Source organism: Arachis ipaensis, chromosome B10 (assembly GCF_059453495.1).
Source record: "Arachis ipaensis isolate K30076 ecotype BB chromosome B10, ASM5945349v1, whole genome shotgun sequence".
In the NCBI taxonomy this organism is placed as follows: Eukaryota; Viridiplantae; Streptophyta; class Magnoliopsida; order Fabales; family Fabaceae; genus Arachis; species Arachis ipaensis.
The window spans coordinates 79,273,437-79,293,804 of NC_142435.1; the positions used below are offsets into that span (position 1 = coordinate 79,273,437).

At 36.3% G+C, this 20,368-nt stretch overlaps 2 non-coding genes across 2 annotated transcripts; one reads left to right on the top strand and one right to left on the bottom strand.

The window, feature by feature from the left end:
- The first annotated feature begins 1,479 nt into the window (after positions 1-1,479).
- LOC148580554 (small nucleolar RNA R71) lies at positions 1,480-1,588 on the top strand. The gene has a single exon (XR_015897694.1). It is a non-coding gene; the product is annotated as a small nucleolar RNA R71 (small nucleolar RNA).
- Positions 1,589-16,346: 14,758 nt separating this feature from the next.
- On the bottom strand, positions 16,347-16,454 carry LOC148580555 (small nucleolar RNA R71). The gene has a single exon (XR_015896091.1). It is a non-coding gene; the product is annotated as a small nucleolar RNA R71 (small nucleolar RNA).
- Between the last annotated feature and the right edge of the window lie 3,914 nt (positions 16,455-20,368).

Genomic DNA, 20,368 nt, shown 5'->3' on the forward strand with positions numbered 1-20,368 from the left:
TTAACTCCAGTTCTGGTGCCAGTTCTGGCGTTTTACGCCAGAAAGGGTCTCTGGCTGGCGTTTAAACGCCAGTTTGGGCCATCAAATATCGGGCAAAGTATGAACTATTAGATATTTCTGGAAAGTCCAAGATGTCTACTTTCCAACACAATTGAAAGCGTGCCAATTAGGCTTTTGTAGCTCCAGAAAATCCACTTCGAGTGCAGGAGGGTCATAATCCAACAGCATCTGCAGTCCTTTCTCAGTCTCTGAATAAGATTTTTGCTCAGGTCCTTCAATTTCAACCAGAAAATACCTGAAATTATAGAAAAATACACAAACTCATAGTAAAGTCCAGAAATGTGATTTTTGCATAAAAACTAATAAAAATATAATAAAAAGTAACTAAAACATATTAAAAACTACCTAAAAATAATGCCAAAAAGCGAATAAATTATCCGCTCATCATGGGTGCTGAGCACTCAGTAGGTATGCCATTACTGGTGTTCAACGCCAGTTCTGGTGGTTGTTTGGGTGTTGAACGCCCATCATGCATCCCTTCACTGGCGTTCAACGTCAGTTCCTTTGCCAAGTTGGGCATTGAACGCCCAAGACGGACCTCCTTCCTGGTGTTCAATGCCAGATTCCCTGCCAGTTTAGGCATTGAATGCCCAGTGAGATCTTCCTCACTGGTGTTCAATGCCATCTCAGTTTCTCCAGATTCGGCTTCATCCTCAGTGGTGATGGCCTTGCACTCTTCTCTTGGGTTTACCTCAGTGTTACTAGGAAGAGTATCAGGAGGAGTCTCAGGGATTCTCTTGCTTAGTCGACCAACTTGTACATCAAAATTTCTGATGGAGGATCTTGTTTCAGTAATGAAATTGTGAGTAATCTTGGGGAGGTTGGAGACTATAGTGACTAAGTCAGAAAGGCTCTGCTTATTGGTCTCCATATGTCCCTGAGAAGATGGGAATGGTGGTCTGTTGTTGAACCTATTCTGGGTTCTTCCATCTTGATTATTGTTGACGCCTTGCTGAGGCTTCTGTTGATCCTTCCGTGAAAGGTTATGATGATTCCTCCGTGAGGGATTGTATGTGTTTTCTCAGGGTTCTCCTATATAATTCACCTCCTCCATAGTGGGTTGATCAGGATCATAAGCTTCTACTTCAGAGGAAGCTTCTTGAGTGCTGCCAGCTGCAGCTTGCATTCCAGTCAAATGCTGAGAGATCATATTAACCTTCTGGGTCAAGATCATGTTCTAAGCTAATATGGCATTCAGAGTGTCTACATCAATAACTCCTTTCTTCTGAGCTGCCCCATTGTTCATAGGGTTTCTCTCAGAGGTGTACATAAATTGGTTGTTTGCAACCATCTCAATGAGTTCTCTTGCCTCTTCAAGTGTTTTCTTTAAGTGGAGTGATCCACCAGCAGAACTGTCCAATGATATTTTGGACATGTCAGGCAGACCATCATAGAAGATACCTAGGATAGACCATTCTGAGAGCATGTCAGGAGGACACCTCTTGATCAGTTGCTTGTATCTTTCCCACGCTTCATAGAGGGATTCACCTTCTTTTTGTCTGAAGGTTTGAACTTTCACTCTAATTTTGCTCATCCTTTGAGAAGGGAAGAATTTGGCCAAGAAAGCATTGACTAGCTTCTCCCAAGAGTCTAGGCTTTCTTTAGGTTGAGAGTCCAACCATATCCTAGCTCTGTCTCTAACTGCAAAGGGAAAGAGCATAAGTCTGTAGACCTTAGGATGCACTCCATTGGTCTTAACAGTGTTACAGATTTGCAAGAATTCTGACAGGAATTGGTGTAGATCTTCTAGTGGAAGTCCATAGAACTTGCAATTCTGTTGCAGAAGAGAGAGTAACTGAGGCTTAAGCTCAAGGTTGTTTGCTCCAATGGCAAGTATAGAGATACTTCTGCCATGGAAGTCAGAGGTAGGTATGGTGTAGTCACGGAGAACCTTTCTTGCATCTCCTCCATTATTAGCGTTGTCTACCATGTCTTCAGCTTCTTGTTCGAAATTCTCTGAGAGATTTCTTCTGGAGTGTTGTACTTTAGCTTGTTGCAAACGCCTCCTCAGAGTTTTCTCAGGTTCAGGATTAGGTTTAAAGAGAGGCTCTTTATCTCTGTTCCTAGTCATAAACAAGAAAAAGAAGACAAGAAAGAAGAAGAATAGGAGCTCTATGTTCAAGAACAGAGGATTCCTTGTGAGATGTGAAGAAGAGAAGAAAAGAAGAATGTAAATAGAAGAAGAGAGAAGAAGAATTCGAATAAAGAGATGAGAAATTCGAAAATTAAGAAGCAAGAAGAGAAACAAGAATTAAAATATTTTTATTTTTATTTTATTTATTTATTGAATTCGAAATTAAAGGTTAATTAACTAAAAGGATTTGAAAATAAATTGTTGAATTTCGAAAAAGAAGATAGAGAAAGAAGCAAGAAGTTTTCAAAAATTAAAAGAGAGAGGAATTAGTTAGGAAGTTTTGAAAAAGAAGAAAGAGAAAACAAGTAACTAATTAAGAAAGATTTGAAATTAAGATAAGATTTGAAAAATATTTAAAGTTGAAATTTGAAATTTGAAATTTGAATTTTGAATTTTAATATTGGAATTAAGATAAGATAAGATTTTGAAAAAGATTTGAAAAAGATTTTAAAATTAAAATTTAAAAGAAGATAAGTTAGGTAAGAAAGATAAGATAAGGAAGTTAAGAAAAGATATGTTTTAAATTAAAGAGATTTGAAATCAAAATAAAAAAGATAAATTTTTAATTTAAAAATATTTGAAATTTAAATATTAAAAGAAAGATAAGATAGTTGAGAATCAAATTTTGAAAGGAAAGACTTGAAAAGATTTTAAAAGATATGGTTTTAAAATTCAAATCTTGAGTTGACTAACAAGAAAACACCTAATTTAAAAATTTTGAATTTAAATGTGCAAGATTTTCGAAAATTAATGCAAGATAAGAAAAGATATTTATTTTTTTTTTATTTTTGAAATTAATAAAGAAAGAGAGAAAACAACAAAAAGACACCAAACTTCAAATTTTTAGATCTAAGACACCTAGAATTAAAAAATTTCCAAGAAAAACGCAAAGAGACACCAAACTTAAAAATGTTAAGTTCAAAACTAGAAGAAAAACAAGAACACTTTGAAGATCAATAAGAACACCAAGAACAAAAATCAAAGAATTCAAAGAAAATAAGAACATGCAAAGGTCACTAAACTTAAAAATTTTTAAAACCAAAGATACAAGTTTCGAAAATAAAAAAAAAGACACAAGAAGACACCAAACTTAAAGATTGACACAAGATTCAAACAAAAGATACTATTTTTGAAAATTTTTAGAAAAAAACTCAAGAAATTCGAAAAAGACTCAAACAAGAACAAGAACAAAGACTCAAACAAAAGTTAAAGATTGATAAAGAAAAGTAAAGGTTTTTGAAAAAGCTTTGATTTTTTTTTATTTTATCGATAAAGGAAAATAAAAGACTCAAACAAAATTAAAAACAATACCTAATCTAAGCAACAAGATAATCCGTTAGTTGTCCAAACTCGAACAATCCCTGGCAACGGGACCAAAAACTGTGCGCGGAATTACACTTTGCACAACTGAACCAGCAAGTACACTGGGTCGTCCAAGTAATACCTGAGTGAGTCAGGGTCGATCCCACGAGGATTGTGATTTGAAGCAAGCTATGGTTATCTTGTAGATCTTAGTCTGGCGGAGAGAAAAGTTGGTTGGTTGTTTAAAACGCATAAAAGTAAAATAAAGATAACGTTACTCAGTTGATGGTGAATGCAACAATAAGAAGATGGTTAAGGCTTCGGAGATGCTTTATTCTTCTAGATCAATTTGGTTTTACTATCTCCTCCAACTGTGAATGACTTCTTCTATTGCAGGTTGTATCTGATCAATGCCTTTCTTGAGAGGTCGCCGATTCTCCTCCAGTGCTGAACCCCAGGGTTAGTACGGATCCAGTCTGATTGAGGGTGAAGCTCCTACAGTCCAATCCCCTTAGTGATCCTACTCAAAACGCCACAGACAAGGTCGAATCTTCCGAATCAGAGAATGATGCGGCTTTGGTTCTAGCCTCTACCACAAAGACTCTAATCTCCATATACCTCGGCTGAACTGGTGTCTCGAGAAGTCCCCAACGAAGTCATGAATTAGCCGTCTAAAAGATGTATAATCAAGATAGTGGTTCATCATTGTCCTATGAAAGACTCACTTTGAACCCATGTAGAATGAGATAACCTTGTTCCGGTTCAACACATTCATAAGGATGAAGAACGAAGATACATCTTAGAATAGAGAATCAAACATGGATTGAAGATAGAACAGTAATACTTTTATCAATCCATAAATCTCAGCAAAGCTCCTCCCCTCAACCTAGGAGGTTTAGAGACTCATACTGATAGAAAATACAACGTAAAACATGTAAAGTGTTAAAGGTCTCGAAAAGTGATCAAATCTCTCTAAAAAGTATAAAAGTTCTCAAATAAATACTAAACTGATGACTAGGGATTATATAAGAAGGGTAAAATAGTCGTTTAGTGTAAAAATCCACTTATGGGGCCCACTTAGTGAGTGTTTGGGATGAGCAAAAAAGTAAGCCACGTGCTAGGAAGGTCCCAGGGCGTTGAACGCTGGCTAGGGGCACCTTCTTGGGCGTTGGACGCTGGTCTCTCCTCCCTTGGGCGTTGGATGCCAGAATAGGGCAGATGGCTGGCGTTGAACGCCAGTGTTGGGCCTTCAATTCTGAAGCAAAGTATAAACTATTATGCATTGATGGAAATTCCTAGATGTTAGCTTTCATAGCCATTAAGAACGCTTCATTTGGACTTCTGTAGCTCTAGAAAAGCTCTTTCAAGTGCAAGGAGGTTAGATCTTGACAACATCTGCAACACTTTCTCTGTCTATGAATCAGACTTTTGCTCCAACTCCTCAATTTCAGCCAGAAAATACCTGAAATTGCATAGACGCACAAACTCATAGTAGAATCTAACAATGTGAATTTTACACTAAACCTATCAAAACATAATGAAACTTAAACAAAACATATTAAAAACTATATAAAAATGATAGCAAAAAGCATATAAAATATCCACTCATCACTTTGCAGGCTTGAGCTTGCTGCAAATGCCTCCTCAAGGTCCTCTCAGGTTCAAGATTAGGATCAAGAAGAGGTTCTCTTTTCCTGTTCCTGCTCATAAACAAGAAAAAACAAAACAAGAAAAGAAAAGATGGGAGCCTCTATGTCAAAGTATAGAGGACTCCCTATAAGAAACTCTAACAAAGATATCAAATGAGATAGAGTATGAAATAAAACAAATAGAGATGGGGTTTAATTCAAAGAGTTTTTCGAAAATAAAGAAAAAGAAAGTGGTAAAGAATTTTTCGAAAAAGAAAGAAAGAAAGGGAAGAAAAATTAAAGAAACACCAATCTTAAATTTAAAATAGAATAAAGCAACCAATTAACTACCAAGATTTGAAAATAAAAATATAAGATATGATTTAAAAATTTTCAAAAATTTAGAGAGAAGAAGTCAAATAAAGATTGTGAAATTCAAATTTGAAATAAAGAAAAACTAAAGAGACACTAAACTTAAAATTTGAATTTAAAAGAGAGATAAGCTAACAAGATTTGAAAATCAAATAAAAATATAAGATAAAGATCAAAGATCAAGAAAGATAAACAAGATATAATTAAAGAAAATCAAATTTAAACAAGAAAAGATCACTAACGGGACACCACTTTAAATCAAGATAAGAAAAAGACTCAAGAAATATTGAAACTTTAAAAGAAAAGGTTTTTTTTTTGAATTTTTAAAGAGAAAAGAAAAAATACTAAAAAAACACCAAACTTAAAATTTGAAAATAAATAAAAAAAGAAGGTAGCACAAATTTCGAAAATGAAAGGAAAAAGATAAACAAGAAAGAAATTACAACTTTCAAGAAAGCAAATAAAATCAAATTCAAAAATTAAGAAAAAGAAAAATTAACCCAAAACTAAGAAATACTAAACTTAAAATTTGAAACAAAGTTTGAAAAAGAGAAAAAGATTACTAAGATGAATTTTCGAAAAATTGTAAGAAAATAAATAAAAAAGTTTGAAAATTTAAAAGGAAACACAATTAAATGAAAAACTAGTAAAAGTACCTAATTTAAGCAACAAGACAACCGGTAGTTGTCAATCACGAACAATCCCCGGCAACGGCGCCAAAAACTTGGTGCGCGAAATTTGAACTCGCACAACTTCACCGGCAAGTGCACTGGGTCATCCAAGTAATACCTCAGGTTAGTGAGGGTCGATCCCACGAGGATTGTTGGATTGAGCAAGCAATAGTTATCTTATTGGACTTAGTCAGGCAAATAGTAAAAGATGGTTATGTTGATGTAAATGCATAAATCAGTTAAGCAAGAAAAGGTTGATTTAAGATCAATATAAAGAAAAATAGTTAAGGTCTCCGAGATATTTATTTTTTCGGATTAATATTTCCCCCTAACCACTTTAACAATGAAGATTCATTCTATGGTAAACTGTAAGTGATTAAACCCTATTTCCTTTGTGATATAATCTCCTCCAATTCTACTAAAACGCCACAAACAAGGTTAGTCCTTTCAGATTAGAGGATGATATTTGGAAAACTAGTTTAGCGCCACAAAAACCTCAATTACCCAAAGCTAACCGGATTATATATCACATATCTAATTATCCCAGATAGATTGCAGTTTAGGAGAAGTATTTTCAAGCTGTAGCTCAAGTGACCTTGGTCAGAGTATCACAGGAACTCATGTAGAAAAAGACTCATAATTCCGTTCCACCCAGTTTCATTTAGATTAAGAATGAAAACACACCTTAGAATTGAATCAAACATATATTAAAATAGAAAAGTAATAATATTAATCCATAGAAATAAACAGAGCTCCTAACCTTAATCAGGAAGTTTAGTTGCTTATGACTTACAGAGTAAAAAGTAGAGAAGATATATCTAGATCTGAATGTCTATAAACCTAAGTGATCTCCACTTTAAATAGTAAAGCTAAACCTAAAATATGTTAATTTAAATTTAAAAGTTACAAGGATAAGATAAGATAAACTAGGGAGTGCTAAAATCTACTTTGGAAACCACTTTGGTGAACGTTTGGCTGCTTCCTGGCATTCAGCGCCAATTTGGGCATTGAACGCCCATAGGGGAGGTGTGTGGTGCACGAATCCCCATGCTTCGTACAGCTGAACCAGCAAGTGCACTGGGTCGTCCAAGTAATACCTGAGCGAGTTAGGGTAGATCCTACGAGGATTGTGGTTTGAAGCAAGCTATAGTTATCTTGTAGGTCTTAGTCAGGCGGATAGAAGAGTTGTTGGATTTGTGAGATCTGAACTAGGTTGATATGTTTATAATGATAATCTTAAAACTTAGATGGTTAAGGCTTGGAGTTGCTTTGTCCTTCTGAATTAACTCTGGTCGTACTGTCTCCTTCAATTATGAATGATTTCTTCAATGGCAGGCTGTATACGATCAACATCTTTCTTGAGAGGTCGTCAATGCTCATCCAGATCTGAACACCAGGGTTAGTGCGCATCCAGTCTGATTGAGGGTGAAGCTCCTGCAGTCCATTCTCCTCAATGATCCTACTCAAAATGCCACAGACAAGGTCAGATCTTCCGAATCAGAGAATGTTGCGCCTTTGGATTCGAGCTGATGAGGGAAAATTGAATTCACACAAACTCACCGGCAAGTACACCGGGTCGCATCAAGTAGTAAAACTCACGTGAGTGAGGTCGATCTCACGAGGATTGATGGATCAAGCAAATTTAGTGTGGTGATTAGTCTAGTCAAGCTAACAGTGGTGAATTGAGTGAAATTTGATCACAGAATGTAAATGGCAAGGAAGTTAAAGTGCTTAATGTAAATGGCAGAATATTAAATTGCAGAAACGTAAATAGACATATACAGAAAGAGAAATTCACTAGGGATTGGAGATATCATAATCCATAATGAATCAAATGGGTCTCAACTCCTTTCTCAATCATATGAGTAGATCTATGGTGGACTGAAATTGATTGGATCCCAATTCCTTGGCAATTCAATCTCTCTAATCACAATCAATCTTGCCAATTCCTTGATCTAATTATCATGAGAAGAGCTTAAGTGTATGTCTCTCATCCATAAGCCACACTAACTCTCAAGAACTCAATTCCTCACGAATGGTGTTAATCAAGAGAGTAGTGAAGGATAGAGCCTCAGTTCTAATGCTCATGATTCCCCTTACGAGGCTCACACAAGCATTCACAGATTCAAACCCCCTTCCGGAGTGAATGAATCATCAATCAAAACAAATGATATCCAATAGCTACCCAAACGGATTGAGAAGAAGAAGAAGTTCACTCAATCATGTGAATTATAATAGAGCTCCTCCCCTAATGAAGTGGGGTTTAATGGATCATCGCTCCAATCAGGAAATTAAAACAGAAATGTAGAATTGTAAAGAACAGAAGTGCAGAAAATTAAATTGCATAAGGACAGAATTGCAGTAAATTGAAATTGCATAAGCTAAATTGAATTCAATACTGAAATGTAAAAGTGCAGAAAGGTAAAAGTGTTTACAAGAGCCTTCTATTTTACTCCTTCTCCTACTCCTCCTACTACTACTACTACTCCTCCTAATGTACTCCAGCGCCAGAACTTTTAACAGAACTCCCTAATGAAATGAAACTGATGCCTTTATATAGGCTTGCCTAAATTACAAATTGAAATGAAATTCAAAATAAATTACATTTAAATGAAAATTCCTATTCTAGATGATCCTTGTGGTCTTCATTGAGTAATCAGAGTGGGCTTGCTTGCTTGTAGTTCAAATGGGCTCAGAATGAAATTAATTTGTGGAGAAATGCACTTCCAGGAGAACGTAGCGCTCAGTTGGAGAACGGAGCATTTTTACACCCACGCGTACGCGTCCCATACCCGTGCTCGTCCTTTTTGTATTTTGGCACATCCACGCGTACGCGTCACCTACGCATACGCGTCACCTACACATACGCGTGACCTTCAGATTTTGAACTTGTGACGCGTACGCGTGCTATACGCTTGCGCGTCCATAATAGCATTTTCCAAAAGAGCATAGAGCTTGAAATAAGAGCGCTCCCCATGCGTACGCGTCCACTACGCGTACGCGTGGTCTTCAAAAATTTCACTTCCACACTGCGCTCAGCCCACGCGTTTGCGTGGATCTTCATGAATGCCACACCCAAGTGTACGCGTCACCCACGCGTACGTGTGGTCTTCTAGAATTGCAATTTCGACGTGTACGCATACGCGTACGCATAACCTACGCGTACGTGTCACTTGCGAATTTCGTTTGCTCCACTATTTCAAGCGCTCTTTGAAAATGAATGTAGCGCTCTCGCGCCATGAGCGCTCATTGTGGAAAACAGAGAACGCTCCCTTGATTTAATCAAGGGCCACACTTTTAAAAGCATGGCCTAAGGCTCCAAAGTGTGCTCAAACTTCAAAGTGTGCCCCAGAATAACTCTTTTCTCTTTTCGAGCTTATTTTGTGCTTTTTTGCTTCTTTTTCCACTTATTTCCTACAAAGTTTATAAAATCAAAAGATCAAAGCAATATACTATTTAAGCACTAAAACACTCAATATTTAAGCATTAATCATCAATTTCTTGTATGAAAAAGTATAGAAAACATGCACAATATGACATGTCATCACAACACTAAACTTAAACCTTGCTTGTCCCCAAGCAAGTAAAGAATGATGCATTAAATTTTGACAAACCAAGGTGAGAAGAATAGCATGTTGATGTTTATGGTTGGCTAGTTTTCTATGCATGCTATAATCACAAAATAAATGTAAATGATTGATGCTTCTATCTAGCTCATTTTATAAAATCTTTTCCTTATATTTCTTCCTTGAAGCAAACTTTTCATTCTCTTATTAGCTTCTCCTTTTGGGTGCTTTGCCCCTTGAGTTGAAAACAAAGCTACGACTTTAAATGCTTTGTTTTCAAGTAACACTTGATACATAACCACCAAGCATTTAATTAGAGGACTTCTTTAAGCTCATTTGTTTCTTTTCTTTTCTCTCTAATCATTGATGCTCAAAGCGTTGAGCTTTGAGGGAGTGCTTTTGCACTTGAGCCTAGCCTTGACTCTAAGTTTATTGTTTTCAAGCTTTTTGCCTGATACATAAGTACCACAAGTACTTAACAATTGAATTGTCATTGGTACTCAGAGCCTTCAGCTTTCTCATTCTTTCCCTTTTGCTTTTCTTGCCTTAATTTGCAATTTGCTTCCTCAAGGTTTTTATGATTTCAAAAATTTCATAAAATTTCCTAGATGAAAACTTCAACTAAATAAAATCAAATGCAATTGAGCAACAATTAATCATACTAGCAATACTTGTATGCCCATGCTAAGTTCTTCTTTAATTCCTTGTTTGTTTATGATCGTGATACTTTATTGCTTTGAACTCACATAATTCAAGATGGTAATCATAATGTCACAGCAACATGTTACAATTTAGCAATCAAACTATGCTTAATCACAAAACACATGCATATAGAGAAAATAGAAGGCAATCATGCAATTTACAGTGTTGGAAATAAGTAGGAGGTAAAAGGAACGTTACCACCTTGTAGTTCATCTTCACTGTTGTTCTTTTTCTCCTATTCTTCCCCTTTCCCATACCAACTTAGAGTGTTTGTTCATCCTCAAGCAACAATTAAAACAGTGGTGATGGGGTCTATGATGAATCATGAGTGTCTTACACAATGAAATGTTAGTAGTACATGTGTTTAAGCAAGCAAGATGAAAAATAACAATGAAGGCACAGGAAACAGAGACATTGTGATTGCAAAAATAAGAGGGTGTGCATGATACATTGCATACAAGATAAGTGGCACACCAAACTTAGTGTGACACTTTCACTTGGAATTGATGCAAATATCCAATAAAGATTGAAAATAAATTTTGTTGCATAGCAACACCAAACTTAGAATATAATCACATGTCAATTTGTTTGAGCTAAAACTAATCAAAGGAAACTGTTCTATGCTAATAACACAATCACCAAGCAAACAATTTTCATGACTAAGGATTTCTTGGTGGGGTATTAACAAAAACAGTTAAGGAGCAAAATAAAAGAAAGCATTAAAAACAAAGAAATAACTAAAACAAAGAGAATAAAAAAATGTCAAACCAAAAGAAAGATAATACTACAAAGGCATTATGATTATGTAGACAAGTGGTGTTGTTGGATTTATTGCATAGAAAATTAAGTGGCACACTAAACTTAGAAACTTAGTGTAACACTTTCATTTTAGATTTGAGGCAATCATCCAGAAAGATTGAAAACAGATTGTTGTAGGGCAACACCAAACTTAGAATGTAATCATATGCCAAATTATTGAAAATAAACAAAGCAAAGAAAGAAAATATTACCTACGGTTGGGTTGCTTCCCAACAAGCGCTCTTTTAGTGTCATTAGCTTGACATATTATTCATGGTTTTCTTCCTCTTCTTCCAGTTTGTTAAGAGGAATGACCTTAAAGAGAGAGAAGAGCCAGTCAGTATCCCCTGTCTTAGCCTTTTCTCAATAAGCTTTCTTTTGTTATCTGGTTAATTTACTTTGCTTATTGGGGCAGGGGTTGGATTGTTTATAGTTGACCCGTTTTTCTTTATGGATATGATCAATTATAGCCTAGTCACAATCCTCTTCTTGGTGTTGTTGTTTGTTGCCTTCACTTCTTTGATTTCAAGACTTGGTGGTTCAGTGAACCCTTCTTCTATGTAGCTCTCTGCATCAATTGAGTGTGAACTTCCTTGATTGGCTTCCTCCCTTTCTACCATATGATCTTCCATTAAGTCCTTTTAGAGTGAGTCTTCATGCTCCTCTATCACCTCACTTAGCTTCTGTGGATATGAAGTCATAGGTTCAAATACCTCCACCGCCTCCTTCTTCTTTGGGGTTTCACTTGATATTGGACCTTGTTCTTCTACTTCCTCTCTTGCACTCAACATCTGGTTTAACAGCACTTCTATGAAAGAGGTTTCTTGATCTTTCCAAGATTTCTTCATCTCCTCTTCGTATCTTTCAATCACAGACTCAAGCTTTTGTGTGGGTTGTGAGTTTTCATATTCCTTTGTCACCTCAAGTAGCCTCTGTGGATATGAAATCCTTGGTTCATATACCTCCACAGCCTCATTCTTCATTGAAATTTCACTTGATACAGGGACCTCTTTTTCTTGTTCTTCTACTTCCTCACCCACAAATTGGTCTTCGTCCTCAATGTTTGGCAATCCTAAGTTTCTCCTTATTTTCTCTAATCGCCCATCCATCTTCTTGAAGAAGGTTTCTTGTTATTGTTCTTTCCATGATTGTTTTTGTCTTTCTAAGAATTGTTCTTGTCTTTCCAAAAATTCCCTGGACCATTGAAGGTAATCCTCAACTGCTGGCTCAAGAGATGAAGGTTGAGAGTAATTTTGTGGACATGGATGTGTTGTGGTGAAATTATTTTGAGGGGTATGGAGTGAGTTTTGTGGGTTGTGAAATGAATTTTGTGGATGTTGAAATGAGTCTTCTGTGTAGTGAAATGAATTTTTTGGTTAGTGAGTGATGAGCGGATAATTTATACCATTTTTGGCATTATTTTTAAATAGTTTTTAGTATGTTTTAGTTACTTTTTATTATATTTTTATTAGTTTTTATGAAAAAATCACATTTCTAGACTTTACTATGAGTTTGTGTATTTTTCTGTAATTTCAGGTATTTTCTGGCTGAAATTGAGGGACCTGAGCAAAAATCTGATTCAGAGGCTGAAAAAGGACTGCAGATGCTATTGGATTCTGACCCTCTTGCAATCGAAATGGATTTTATGGAGCCACAGAAGCCCATTTTTCACATTTGGAGGCTGGCCACATGGCCATGCCTAGACTATTTTCTCTTATGTATTTTCTACGGTGGAGTTTCTACACCCCATAGATTAAGGTGTGGAGCTCTGCTGTTCTTCATGAATTAATGCAAGTACTATTGTTTTTCTTTCAATTCACACCTACTTCTTATCCAAGTTATACTCTTGTACTTAATTCAGTTAAGTCAGAATGAAGGGGTGACCCGTGACAATCACCCAATCTTCGTTACTCGCTTAGCCAAGATCCGCGTGCTTGACAACCACAAAGCGGTCTACGTGATGTTCAATGTAGTCATTGGACCACAGCCAGAGTATATTCTCTTGGGTCCCTAAGCCACGATTCGCATTGTCTCTCCTGACAACAGAGCATCCGAATTCGTGATTAGAACCTTCGTGGTATAGGCTAGAACCATTGGCAGCCATTCCTGAGATCCGAAAAGTCTAAACCTTGTCTGTGGTATTCCGAGTAGGATCTGGGAAGGGATGAATGTGACGAGCTTCAAACTTTTGAATGTTGGGCGTAGTGACAGTGTACAAAAGGGCAAGGGTCCTATTCCGACGCTAGCCGAAACCGACAGATGATTAGCCGTGTAGTAGCTGTACCTGGTATTTTTCATCCGAGACGAGAAATCCGATAGTTGATTAGCCGTGCAGAGATCGTACCTGGTATTTTTCATCCGAGAGGATCCTACAGCTTGCCATGGAAGGGAGTGTGCATGGTTGGAAGAAGACAATAGGAAATCAGAGGTTCGGAAGCAACAAAGCATCTCCAAACGCTTATCTGAAATTCCCACCAATGAATCACATAAGTATCTCTATCTTATTTTATGTTTTATTTATCTTTTAATTATAAAAACTCATAACCATTTGAATCCGCCTGACTGAGATTTACAAGATGACCATAGCTTGCTTCAAGCCGACAATCTCCGTGGGATCGACCCTTACTCACGTAAGGTATTACTTGGATGACCCAGTGCACTTGCTGGTTAGTTGTGCGGAGTTGTGAAAAGTGTGAATCACAATTTCGTGCACCAAGTTTTTGGCGCCGTTGCCGGGGATTGTTCAAGTTTGGACAACTGACGGTTCATCTTGTTGCTTAGATTAGGTAATTTTGTTTTATGTTTAAGCTTTTTATTTTTATTATCGAAAAAAACAAAAAAAAATTTAGTTTTCGAAAAATTCAAAAAAAAAAAGTTTCCAAAAAAATGTTCTTCAGAGTTTTTAAGAATGAATTCTAGAGTTTCATGAGATATGTTGAAACCTGGCTGGTTATTAAGCCATGTCTAATCTTTTGGATTGAGGTTTCCACTTATCTTTGCAGGAGCCTTTTGGTTCCCATCAATTTGGCTGTTGTATGTAATGCTCTGCTAAAGCTTGGCTGGCCACCTGGCTATGTCTAATTCTATTGGACCGAAGCTTTAGACTAACATTGCACGAATTCTGGAATTCTTATTAAAAATTTTGAATTTCTTTATTTTCTATTTCTAAAAATATTTCAAAAAAATACAAAAAAATTTAATAAAATTATAAAACCAAAAAAAAAATTGTTTGTTTCTTGTTTCAGTCTTGTGTCAAATTTTAAGTTTGGTGTCAATTGCATGTTTTTAATTTTTCTTTAATTTTCGAAAATATATGCATTGTGTTCTTCATTGATCTTCAAGTTGTTCTTGATGATTTTCCTTGTTTGATCTTTAAATTTTCTTGTTTTGTGTCTTTTGTTGTTTTTCATATGCATTTTCGAATTCATAGTGTTTAAACATTAAAAATTTCTAAGTTTGGTGTCTTGCATGTGTTTCTTTTCTTAAAAATATGTTCTTGATGTTCATCATGATCTTCAAAGTGTTCTTGGTGTTCATCTTGACATTCAAAGAGTTCTTGCATACATTATTTGTTTTGATCTTAATTTCTTATGTCTTGTGTCATTTTGTTGTTTTTCTCTCTCCTCATTAAAAATTCAAAAATAAAAAATAATATCTTTCCCTTATTTTGCTCATAAATTTCAAAATTTTGGGTTGACTTAGTCAAAAATTTTTAAATTAGTTGTTTCTTGTTAGTCAAGTCAAAATTTCAATTTAAAAATTCTATCTTTTTAAATCTTTTTCAAAAATCAAATCTTTTTCATTTTTCTTTCATGTTTTCGAAAATCCCAAAATTAATTTTCAAAATATTTTTCTTATTTTTATTTCATAATTTTCGAAATTATTGCTAACATTTAATGTTTTGATTCAAAAATTTCAAGTTTGTTACTTTCTTGTTAAGAAAGGTTCAATCTTTAAATTCTAGAATCATATCTTTTAGTTTCTTGTTAGTCAAGTCATCAACTTTAATTTTCAAAATCAAATCTTTTTTATTTCTTTTTCAAATATTTTTCAAAATAAATTTCAATCATATCTTTTTCAAAACTTAATTTCAAAATCTTTTTCTAACTTCTTATCTTTTCCAAATTTATTTTCAAATCATTTTCAATTAACTACTTGTCTTTTTGTTTGTTTTACTATTTCTTATCTTTTTCAAAACCACCTAACTACTTTTCTCTCTCTAATTTTCGAAAATCACAAACCATTTTTTCAAAATTCTCTTTCATTAACTAATTGTTTCAAATTCTAATTTTATTTTTTTCTTTTCTTAATTTTTGAATATTAATCAATAATTAAAATAAAAACAAAAATATTTTACTTTTCTTTTAATTAAAAATTCGAATACACTCTCTCTCTCTAATCTCTTTCTATTTATTTTATTTATTTACTAACACTTCCTCTCCCTCTCTCTGTGTTCGAATTCTTCTTCTTCTCCCTTCTTCATTCTATTCTTCTATTCTTATACTCACATAAGAATCTCTATACTGTGACATAGAGGATTCCTCTTCTTTTCTGTTCTCTTCTTTTTTATATGAGCAGGAACAAGGATAAGAACTTTCTTGTTGAAGGTGATCCTGAACCTGAAAGGACTCTGAAGAGGAAGCTAAGAGAAGCTAAAGCACAAAACTCTGGAGAGGACCTAACAGAAATTTTCGAAAAAGAAGAAGACATGGCAGCCGAAAATAACAACAATGGTGGAGATGCAAGGAAAATGCTTGGTGACTTTACTGCACCAACTTCTGACTTCTATGGAAGAAGCATCTCAATTCCTGCAATTGGAGCAAACAACTTTGAGCTTAAGCCTCAATTAGTTTCTTTAATGCAACAGAATTGCAAGTTTCATGGACTTCCATTGGAAGATCCTCATCAGTTCTTAGCTGAATTCTTGCAAATCTGTGACACTGTTAAGACCAATGGGGTTAATCCTGAGGTCTACAGACTTATGCTTTTCCCCTTTGCTGTAAGAGACATAGCTAGGATATGGTTGTACTCACAACCTAAAAAAAGCCTGAACTCTTGGAAAAAGTTGGTCAATGCTTTCTTGGCCAAATTCTTTCCACCTCAAAAGATGAGCAAGCTTAGAGTGGAAGTCCAAACCTTTAGACAGAAGGAAGGTGAATCCCTCTATGAAGCTTGGGAAAGATACAAGCAATTGATCAGAAGGTGTCCTTCTGACATGCTTTCAAAATGGAGCATCTTATGTATATTTTATGATGGTCTGTCTGAATTGTCTAAGATGTCATTGGACCACTCTGTTGGTGGATCTCTTCATTTGAAGAAAACACCTGCAGAAGCTCAGGAACTCATTGAGATGGTTATAAATAACCATTTCATGTATACTTCTGAAAGAAATCCTGTGAATAATAGGATGACTCAGAAGAAAGGTGTTCTTGAGATTGATACTTTGAATGCCATATTGGCTCAGAACAAAATATTGACTCAGCAAGTCAATATGATTTCTCATAATCTGACTGGAATGCAAGCTGCATCCGGCAGTACTAAAGAAGCTTCCTCTGAAGGAGAAGCTTATGACCTTGAGAATCCTGCAATGGAAGAGGTGAATTACATGGGAGAATCCTATGGAAACACCTATAATCCTTCATGGAGGAATCATCCTAATTTCTCATGGAAGGATCAACACAAGCCTCAATAAGGCTTTAATAATAATGGTGGGAGAAATAGGTTTGGCTATAGAAAGCCTTTTCCATCATCTTCTGAGCAACAGACAGAGAATTCTAAGTAGAGCCTCTCAGACTTAGCAACCATAGTCTCTGATCTATCTAAGACCACTCTAAGTTTCATGATTGAAACAAGGTCCTCCATCAGAAATTTGGAGGCACAAGATGGTCAACTAAGTAAAAGAGTTACTGAAATCCCTCCTAGTACTCTCCCAAGCAATACAGAAGAGAATCCAAAGAGAGAGTGCAAGGCCATAAATATAACCAACATGGCCGAAACTATAGAGGAGGAAGAGGCAGTGATTTCTAGTGAGGAAGACCTCAATGGACGCCCACTGACCACTAAGGAATTCCCTATTGAGTAACCAAAGGAATCTGAGGCTCATATAGAGACCATAGAGATTCCAATGAACTTACTGTTGCCATTCATGAGCTCTGATGAGTATTCTTCCTCTAAAGAGGAAGAAGATATTGTTGAAGAGCAAGTTGCTTAGTACCTAGGAGCAATCATGAAGCTGAATGGCAAGTTATTTGGTAATGAGACTTAGGAGGATGAACCTCCATTGCTCATCAATGAACTGAATGCCTTGGTTCAACTGAAATTACCTCAGAAGAAACCGGATCTTGGAAAGTTCTTAATACCCTGTACCATAGGCACCATGACCTTTGAGAAAGCTCTGTGTGACCTGGGATCAGGAATAAACCTCATGCCACTCTCTGTAATGGAGAAACTAGGGATCTTTGAGGTACAAGCTGCAAGAATCTCACTAGAGATGGCAGACAAATCAAGAAAATAGGCTTATGGACTTGTAGAGGATGTCTTAGTGAAGGTTGAAGGCCTATACATCCCTGCTGCTTTCATAATCCTAGACACTAGAAAGGATGAGGATTAATCCATCATCCTTGGAAGACCCTTCCTAGCCATAACAAGGGTTGTGATTGATGTGGACAGAGGAGAGTTAGTCCTTCAATTGAATGGGGACTACCTTGTGTTTAAGGCTCAAGGATCTTCTTCTGTAACCATGGAGAGGAAGCATGAAAAGCTTCTTTCAATACAGAGTCAAATAGAGCCCCCACACTCAACTTCTATGTTTGGTGTTGGGAGGCCACCATTAAGCTCTGAGTCTCTGTGAAGCTCTCTAAGAGCTCACTGTCAAGCTATTGACATTAAAGAAGCGCTTATTGGGAGGCAACCCAATGTTATTTAATTATATTTATTTATATTCCATTGTCATTTTATGTTTTCTTTAGATTGATGATCATGTGAAGTCATAAAAATAGCTGCAGAATTAAAGCAAAATAAAAAACAGCATTAAAAATAGCACACCCTGGAGGACAGGCTTACTGGCGTTTTAAACGCCAGTAAAGATAGTAGAATGGGCATTTAACGCCCAGTCTGGCAGCATTCTGGGCGTTATACGCCAGAATGGGCAGCACTCTGGGCGTTTAACGCCAGAAAAGGGTGTCTGGCTGGTATTAAACGCCAGAAAGGGGCAACAGACTGGCGTTTAATGCCAAGAAAGGTAGAAGAGCTGGCGTTTAACGCCAGAATTGGCACATAGAGGGTGTTTGAATGCCAGAATAGTGCAGGGAGCAGAATTCCTTGACACCTCAAGATCTGTGGGACCCCAACTCACTCTCTCTCCTCCTCACACCTCTCCATAACACTCTTCCCCAAATACCCTTCACCTATCAAATCCTACCCTCTTCCCCACAACCTCTTTACCACTCACAGCCATCCATCACAAAACCCCACCTACCTCACCATTCAAATTCAAACATTTCCCTCCCAAACCCACCCCCCATACACGAATTCCCCCTCTCTCTTACCCTATAAATACCCCTCCTTACCACCTTCAAATTCACACATCATACATACTTAAACCCCTGATAAACCCCAATTTTGTGGTTTATATTGTGTAAAATTGGGGGGTTTTGTCAATATTTCTCACACTTATTCACTAGAATTGCATGGTTTTGTGTTCTCTTTCTAATATTGCTTTATGGTGAAAAACATGCTTATTTTGCCTTAGAATTGCCATATTTTGATCCTCTTTTATTGCCATTCGATGCCGTGATGTATTTTTTAAGTGATTTCAGGGTTTATAGGGCAAGAAAGGCCTAGAGGAGAGAAACAAAGCATGGACAAGAGGAAGGAACATGAAGATTTGGATTTTGGGAATTCCAGCATGCGCGCGCACGCGCACTTCACGCGCACGCGTGGATGTGGATAGCTGGAAGTGGCGCACAAGAATGGACGCATCCGCGGGGATCAGAGAAATCCCACCGACGCGCGTGCGCACATGGCGTGCACGCGTGGATCACAAAAGCAATGGTCGCGCACGCACGCATGGCGCGCACGCACAGAAAGTTGCACGTGACCTCATTAAAGGAAATCGTGCCTGGCGATTTCTGAGGCTCATCAGGCCCAAATTCAAGCTGTTTCTGCATGGAAAAAACCCAAGGATGCTAGGGGGAAAGGAGGGATGAATCATTTTACACATAGACACAATTTTTAGCTAGTTTTGGTTCTTTGTTCTTCTAGAGAGAGAGAAATCCTTGTTCCTCTCTAAATCTAGCTTTAATTTGATCTTCCCTTGTTGAATTTTGAATTGGATCTTGTTAATTACTAGTTTTAATTGTTTTATTTGAATTCTCTAGTATAATTTTGTTTAGATCTTGTGTTAGTTTTATGTTTCCTTGTTGTTTATCATTTTATACCCATTCATGAATCTTGTGGATCTTGATTTGTTATTGTTGCATTGATGATTTCCATGATTAATTGTGTTGTTTGAGTGATTGTATGTTGATAATTGTTAGTGGGTACTTGTTAGTTCCAATTTAATTGCAATTTGAATATGTCTTTTGTTAATGCTTACCATGTCTTTGATGAAATGTTTCCTTTAATTATGGAGTAGTTTTCTTTACTCTTGGCATAAGCTAAGGGATTTGAGTGACCTTGAGTCATTGGGTCTCATTGAATTGGTAATTTGAGAATCCTAGGTGATCAATTTGATACCCATTGACACTAACCCACTACTAATCTAATTAGTAGATAGGGTGGGACTTATGGGTTGATGTGATCAAACCTATTTAACGTACTTCAAGCCTAGGAGTAGACAATACGTACTTAAGGCTTTTGAGAAGTAGACTTAGTGGGTTGGTACCTCATAATTGTCAATGTTTGATATAGAGACAAGGATGGCGATCTCAATTCCCATGCTTAGCCAAGAGTTTCTTTTATCATTCATATTTGAAAACCCAAAAATCTTGATGGCTTTGTCTTAGTTATAGTTACTTGTTTAGTTTAGAATAGAATTACATTGGATGTTATTTTATGAGTTTGGAATTATTTACATTTTTCTCTAATTGTTTGAATTAGTTCTTGCATTCCAAGGTTACTTGCTTGTTAAGATTC